We start from the raw sequence: 8,534 nt of genomic DNA, 5'->3' as shown, positions 1-8,534 counted from the left end.
TTTGCCTGTCCTTGTATATCTCGTCCTTGTGCTGCCGTCTATATTTGCGCTAATTTGACTTTGCTAAAATGCAAGAACAACTAGCCCAAGAGTTTCTCCTATTAAAGTGGCTGTACCGTAGTAACATGGAATGGGCAGCGTCAAGCGACCGCTTGCAGTAGACATTTCGAAAGGCGTGAACCACAAACGAAATTGAATTGGCTCAGAACGCTCAGAATCATGAAAACGCTTATAGAATACAGACACAGTTGCCCACAGTATTCGTGTCTTCGGATACTGCAAAATTTTGGCTGTCGAACAACTTTCGCTTAGTAAAAAAACTTCAGCGCTCCGTCATTGCAGATGAGTCGATACATATTCCTTATGAGAATAAGCAGATCTACAATTTCACAATCGTTTTTTTTTACACAACTTTTATGGTTTAATTCATGTCATACAACCTTTATTTCCTCCTGTTAATATTCTCATTTTTATTCGCGCAGCTAAAAAACTTAAAAGGAATGCACATTAAAACGAACCGATGCGATGTTTTCGTTGATAACGTGCTGTCAAAACATTCGGAGGCCATTTATTTCAACTTTCTGCGCCGTATAAGCATCATTGATTGTTCCTCTCTAAATTGTGTATACGGTCGCGCTGTTTGATTTTTAATGCAGTTTTATGAAAACATGAAGACGATAATCTCTTCTCGGTACACGCGTCGATTTGAGCGCCACCGGAAAAGCAAAGCGAAGGTCACCGTACATACTCTCCGTTTATTCCGCTTTGCAGCCGTATAGCTGCTTCACTATGCGTATTGGTTTATGGATCGCGCATTGTCAAGGACACTTTGTAATCACGATTGAGTGGGAAAAATATAGTACACTTCTTTGTTTTTCTTAACTCTATGGTCTGCTCTGCGGCACACTACAGAATTTGAAAAAAAAAACATGGCTGATCCCTCTGTCATAGGAATCGGTATAACACGAAAGTGAAACGTGTCTTTACAGACGTAGTTGGGCGTTTGTTGTGCATTCCTTGCCCCAAGCGCGAAGGAATGAATGCTACAGCACCAAGTTGCAATGTTACGCGGAGAACGGCAAGCCGCTCTAAATTTGCAATGCGCTGCTCAAGCTACAATTCAGGAGATGCTCAGGCGGAACAATTGCCGGCCATGCAGGCTAGGCTAACCCCGCCTGCTGCAACATCACCACCACCTCCACCACTACCACCACCACCACCACCACAAAGGGCGCGCGGAACGAACGAACATACACAGGATGAGTGCGAACTGTCACAGTTGTAACTTATTTCTGTGTGAGCAGCGCGCTCCTTTCGCAAAAGCGGCCGCTGAGGGGAGTGAAATGACCTTCGTGCTCTCAACGGAAACTTGCAGGCAGAGCGCAAGACGTACAAACCACCGAGATCACGAGATAAGCGCCCGCACGAGCGACGACGCCCTGTCGAGGCGCGCGCTAATCCGCGTGGGGGACGACTTTTAAAGCGCGCTCTTCGAGCCCTTCGCGACATCTCGCTAGTGATAACGAAAACACACTGTACCGCCGATCTCTGAGTTCAGCCACCGGCAAATGGTGTATATAAATAGCTCGCCGTTAGTATAGCACAGAACATGCCGTCTGTGGCGGAGTCGTTTCGCGCTGCGCGCTGGCGATCGAGAGGTCGTAAGTTCGACTCCCGGTGACGGAACTTTTTCTTATAGTTTTTTCTTTGCCATACTGTTAGTCTTTATATTTTACAACGTCATATCCGTGACGGAAATGCCTCAGTGGAGTCGTGGTGGACGCCGGCATAAAACACTTTCGTGTTAAAAAGCAACCCGATTTCCTGCATACTCGCTCGCTGATTCATGTCAGTATTCATTGTTGTTAAACATACCATTACTAAGTGGCTGACAACTCTTTAGTGACGTCACGAGTATATGAGGTACGCCAGTGACACCTATTTAGTACAAGTTTAGTGGCCTGAAGTACACCATCCAAAAAGCTCGTGCAAGCACAAATCCGATTCTTTTTCTCCCTCCACTATGTGAAAGCACTGATTTTCGCTCCACTGAATCGGCATCCTGCATATATGACCAAGGAAAGTTTCAGTATCCGAGCCTTTTCTTCAGAACAACATTCTAAAATTAGGAAACCACCTAAACTTAGGAAAAAAATTTCTATTGATCTAAAGTAGGACATTTGAATTACCATAAATAAACAAAATCGATACGACATATAAACTGTAACATGATCTATTTTGAATAAAAGTGTATGGCCAGTATGAAGTCTACAGTAGTTACTCGAATAAGACCAGCACTGGTCAATGTTCACTTTCAGCTTGCATTTGCTTCATCGAACATTAACTGCTGGCTAATAATGGTTAACTGCTAACGTTAGCTGTCCGCCCTTTTAACAACGCAATAATATAGTACACGTGCACTACCATACTTCTGCATCCCTGACGCGACCGGAAAACAGTCACTTAAGGGCGTCATAGATCGTCTGGACTCCCGACCATTTTCGGAGGGGAAGCTTTTGGGAGCTTAGGAACATATAGACCACGACCGACGCAGTTTAAAGTGCCTATTAAGGTTTCCAAGCAAGACAGGTTTAGATGCTCGTCTTTAGAGCGCGTGCTATGGTAAAAAAAACTTTCGCACGTACTGCACATTCCCGTACAGCACAGGTTGTGTACAGTGACTCATTCAACTATGCTATAGTCCACCTGTCATCATGCCTCCCTCCTTCTCTCCCTTTTCCCCGTACCCACGTGTGGAGTAGCCGGCCAGGAACCCGCTTTCCAGTCCGACCTCTCCTCCTTTCTCTTCCTTACACATTACCTTCTCCTTTGCACAATACAACTTCCCCTAAGGAAAATTCCCCGCAATTCTTTTTTCGTTTCTTTCTCCGAAGGAACAAAGAATAAAGTTAAAAGACAAAGGCGTATGTCTCCCATCGAAGCGGAAACGACGAGCCTGGCCGGAAGGCAACCAGCAGGAGCCCCCAAGGAAGTGACGGCCAACGTACCGGAAACGCGACCCATGGCGGCCAGGAAGGGCTGGAGGGGCTCCGACCAGAGCCAGAACAGGCAGCCCGTGGGCATTGACGCCAGCGCTGCCACCGACTCCGACGAGAGTGGTCTCACGCCACTGTCCACCACCACCATGACGTCGTCGCTGAGAGGCACGACCTTGTCTATCTACTACGCATGCGTGTACAGATAAACATCCGCAGTATACGGGTTTCGATTGGCTATGGTTAATCACTTATAAGAAATCTCCGTAGCGTCTATATTGTAGCAGGCAGGCAGGATCATTGATTAGCCGTTTATAAGTGTCCGTATAAGTGGCGTCCAGAAAATGGCGGGCACGATGCATTTCGCTTTTTTCACTTGTTTTTGAGCATGCATTTCACACAAAGCATGGCCTTCGAGATTTGCTTTTCCTACCTTGAGGAAGTGGTCGCTGAAGGTTGGATACGAGCACCCCCTACTCTTGGTAACGCCTGTCAAATGTAGTGTCTTAGCCTGTAGTCGACGTCGTAAATGTAAACGCCCGTTTTTTTTTTTTTTTTTTTTTTTTTAAGCAGAGGTACTGCCATGCCCTTTAATGCCAAGCAAGTTTACTGAATAGAAAACAAAAATCATGGTGTGACAACATCGCACGGAAGAATACTGCGTTCACACCGCGACTTTTATACTGTGGCGTTTGATCTAGCACATATACGATGCTTGTCCCGTTTCTTCTGGTAAGTTTTCTTAAACTTATGGAAACAACGTCCCCAAGCAACTTTGCGCGCTGAAAACTATGTAACGCACTTGTACTTTTGTGTTATTTTGTACGCCCAACCAACATAGGTGCTTCTAATTTTGAGTCACTTGGCTGTTCCTAAAGCTCTCTAGTTTCTCTTATGACAGTACCAATAAGTCTTAAAATTGCGATGTAGGTGCGCATGCGCCTATGCGCCTGTGTAACGATAATTCTAACGAAACGGTAGGTACAGAACAATTTGCTGTATACACCAACACAGATAAACTATGAATGAAATACAGGTCTGGTATCATTGCAGGGGCATCGAGATTTGGTCAGGCCCACGTGCAGCCGAGCGCGGTGGCCCGAACGCAGAGGACGACCTCTCGTTTTTCCATATCCCGGGACTTCAAGATTGACGACCTTCACAACGAAATCAAGGACCTCGAACGAAGGCTAAAGGTAACTGAAGCTATATTGCCGGCTCTACCACGTTTAATATGTATTTGTTTTGATTTATACTTTGGTTAACGTACGGATCCCTTTTTCCCCAGGTGAAGTTTTCTTACATTCTACTTTTTACATTCGTAAACAACATAGAAAACAAGCACTTCTTTAGTTTAGCAGTTTAGATTAGTTATCGACGTTCCGCTAATCAATATAGCATGCAGAAAGCTAAATACAACCAATTTGGTTTCAGATACAGCTCTTCTGCAGCTGCTCGGCAAGCAAAAAGAAAAAAAGAAAGAATTATAAAATGGATAATTAGCTCAATCGGCAAAGCGACCACCCCGGAATGACGTCGGTCCTGGGTTCGATCCCTGGATGCGGACGAATTTTTTTACTAGACGCTTTCCTTCCTGAGAAATTCGCATGGATTTCCTAGTGGCTTCGTGCTACAAACGTGTGGTTGTCTTCCCTTTCAAAACATATCTGCCACCTTGCAGGATTCCGCAGAACTCGTTTGCGAAAAAAATATTGAATTGAAAGAGGAGTCAACCTTTGTATAAGTCGATCAAAGGAAACGTATTTCCGAGCAAGGTGGAGGCGGTTTCTGAAAAGCGGCAACCTTGTTAGACTGCGCAGTTTCAAAGACCTGCTCAAGCGAATTTTCTCAGCGATAGCCTCCTTGTATTCATCGCTTTGTTTCGGGATTGCCCAACAGGGATTGACTCATCCCTGTTGTCTTAATGGGACTTTTTGGGGGCCTAATTGGTGCATACTGACAAAAATTACTTGGCGCCATACAAACACGACACACAAGGAAGGTACACAAGGGACGTGTCCCCTGTGTACCTTCCTTGTGTATTGTGTTTGTATTGTGTTTGTGTTGCGCCAAGTAATTTTTGTAATCCCTATTGTTTCGTGCGCTATTTCACGTAAAATGCCACGGAGCATTCCCTACATCGACGCAGGAGTCCGAGCGCGAGAACAAGGCCCTGAAGCGTGTGCAGGCGCGCCAGGAACGGGAGCTACTCAAGGCCGAGTCGGCCAGACATCTCGACGGCCCTGACGCATCGCGGGCGCATGGCGAAGAAATACGGGCTCTGCGCGCCCTGCTTGCCGAAGGAAGGGACAAGCTCAGGTGAACGTGTCCGTAATTGTCTCAGCTTATCTTTAGCCTCTCGCTAGTCTGGCCATCGATTTTAGATGCGACTCGAAGTTTAACCTAGCTGTGTTGTTCGAACTAGTTGTTTAACCTAGCTGTTTTGTTTGAATGTGTCCTAACACGCTGAAAGCGCAAATAAAATCTGTTGATAAAGAAAACCCCGTTGTACGCGGAAACGCTGAAGGCAGAAAACCGGTTAGCGTCGGTTCACTGCGTGCATTGTGCCACAGTAGGCCATTTATCAAATATAAACGATGTCGTGATCAAAACGATGTCACTGAAAAGAAATGACCAGAATATGTAAGCCTTAATTTGTATTCGCTACTAGCGATGTTCAAGGATGTGGAGAATTTCGAAAACGAGTTCGCACGCGTATGCAAAAGCATATGAAATGTTGCAAATGTATCGACTTACAACCAGCCAGCACAATCAGTGAGACACATATGCTACAACAGCGTAGACTACGCGTGTAGTATCTGCACGGTACTACTTGTAATCGCGTATGCAATCGTAATATACAGTGCATAATCAGAAGCGAACAAAACGCGACAATGCCAGCACACTGCCTTCACTGCACGTTTTATGATGGCGAGCGCTGGAATACCTCGTACCTTTAAATTAAAGCTTAAAGCGCACTCATAACTCACATATTCCTACCTACGCGCAGTAGCGTGCAAGCTTCGTGCAGCAGGACGGCTAGTAAGGTAATGATAGTCACGCGTTCGGAAAAATATCATCCTGGTACCTTACTGCGCCTACGCAAGGTCACTTTATTAAGGCGGGTAAGATTACTCGTAATTACTCATTCTTATGCTGTGCGTTAGTTGTATCGTTTTTGCACCACAATATTTAGCGCGTTTGGCGTTCTTTGGTCATCGATGGCCCTTGCGCCATAAAACACTATATATCATAATCATCATCAATATTTAGCGTGTTGTCTTACGGCTAACTTCTCACTGCCGAATGTATTCGTTCAAGCGAACAAAGTCTAAGCAGAGAGCGAAAAAGAAATCGAGGCATATCTTTTGTTTTAACTCGATATCGTTAAAGAGCTCGCTTCGCAGAAATTCCGGTGTCGGCGTCGTTGGTTGTGGGCGAAAAATCAGCGTTGTTCGTGAGCGAAACATTGAGATAGATGTAAATAAATAAATAATAAAAATCTCCCACCTGAGTGACAAAATCGAACCCAGGCCTTTTGCGTGGCAAGCAGGTGTTCTGCCACGTCGCCACGCCAATGCTTGAAACTGCTTTGTTAAAAAAAAAAAAAATAAGAATATCATGTAGTCGGAGGAGCCTCTTTAATGCATGTAGTAATACTGCGTGGCAGAATCGTAGAATAGCACCAGGCGTCAAAACGTGTCAATTTCGCAACCACCCATAACAAAGTGTGCAGGTGCGCAGGTGCGCGTGCCACCTTACGGATGCGTAGCGGGTACATCGCCAATTTGCAAAACGAAGAATTATGCCGCAGTGGGCACTCCGCAACTCTACTTGCAGTAGGCATAACAGGATAGTTTGAAACGGCCGCTGTTACGCACACAAACGTTCCTTTCCTTGCGGCGCGGTTGAAGGCGATGCGCACGGGCCCGATTACGCTACCGCGTTCTACTCTTGAAGGCGAAGCTCACGCATCCTCCAATTTTTTCGGCCACAGTTTTCATCAGTGCAGAAAGCCTGAAAATAATGTAAGTACCGCGTACTGTTCACCTGACGACGCGTATCAACAGAGTCATGACGACTGTTGCGTGCTTCAAAGTACAACGGGTACAATAATCGCCACTGGCAATATTCGCGTACGGCACAGCAAAGCTCAAAAGTAGCGCGGAGTAGATCTGAATAGCTTACGATGTCGCTAAATTTGTTTACCTAGCCCGATCCCCCCCCCCCCCCCCGAAAAAAAATACTGCCCCACCCTCGTCCTGTAAAGGGTGCACCACTGCACATACACTACTACTGTGGCAAAGCTTCTCAACGCAAACCGCCAAAGAAATAAAAGCTCGTTACCGTGAGGTAACATCGCGCTGATGCGAAATTCAGCTATAATATAGCTTTACAACGTGATTTTACAGATAAATAAGGCTTAGTTATTTCGAAGTAACATCAGGCTGTTGCAGAGTACAACTACGACACAACAGCTTAATTGCAGTATTACAGATGAGTGTTGGGCATGTTGGTACGAATTACTGACTTGAGACATATCTACTTAGCGCAAGAAAGAAAGAATGTCAAGGCAAAGGAAACAGACAGGACACAGCGCTGGACAGGATGTAGCACTGCATCCTGTCGCTTTCCTTTGCCCTGTCCTTTGTTCTTTCTTGCGCTAGTTAGATGTCTTGCGTCAGTAATGTTTCATTGCCTTGTTGATAAACACTTCAATAATGAAAAGCATTTTCACTAGCGTTAATAAACAATATATGTTTGAGAAGTCCACGTTCTTCACGCAGGGAGTACGAGAAGAAACTACACTTGCGAAACTGTGAGCTGCAAAAAATGAGACAGGCGCTGGCGGATCTGCAACGCCAAATCGACGAAAAACAAACATTGGTGGAGAAAGAAACTGAAATGCAAGGCAAGATTGAGCAACTCGAGAGGGAGGTCCAGGAGAAAAACACTGAAGTACACGTGAGTAGGAGTGAACTTGACTGTTATATACTTGGAGGCGATGAGGATCTGTACGGTGCTGCCGGAGTTATTATTGCGGAACGAAGTGTGTAATCGGACGACCTGCGGCGATTATAACATGATCTATGTAAGGACTTGTTTCCTAGAGGCAATCATACTGATAGGAAAGAAATGCTTGTACGTTGTCACGAAAGTGGTTTTCCAGGCCTACGACGGGGAGCGCATTATAGGTGAAATATATCCCGCACCAAGTGCTGAAGAAACCCCTTCGTTGCAACCGCCACCACTACTAACACAACCTTTCAAGAAAAACCTAGACAGCCTAAGCACCACCAGGAGGAAAGAAAAAGCACAAGAAAGGAGTGTCTTCCTTCTGCTGGTGCTGCTTGGGCGTGTAGGTTTTTCTCGAAGTTAGGTACCAACTAGCCCAGCAATAAGTTCTATTAGTGTTCAAGATACATGATGAAATGTTACTTTTCTACTCAGTTCCAGCCTTGAAGAAGACAAGCCCACTTGTTGAAACGTCGGCTCGAGCACCCACCTTCTGTTTACAGATTTTTTCATGATGAAATG

This window comes from Rhipicephalus sanguineus, chromosome 6 (genome assembly GCF_013339695.2).
Source record: "Rhipicephalus sanguineus isolate Rsan-2018 chromosome 6, BIME_Rsan_1.4, whole genome shotgun sequence".
Lineage (NCBI taxonomy): Eukaryota > Metazoa > Arthropoda > Arachnida > Ixodida > Ixodidae > Rhipicephalus > Rhipicephalus sanguineus.
This window is presented reverse-complemented; position numbering follows the sequence as displayed.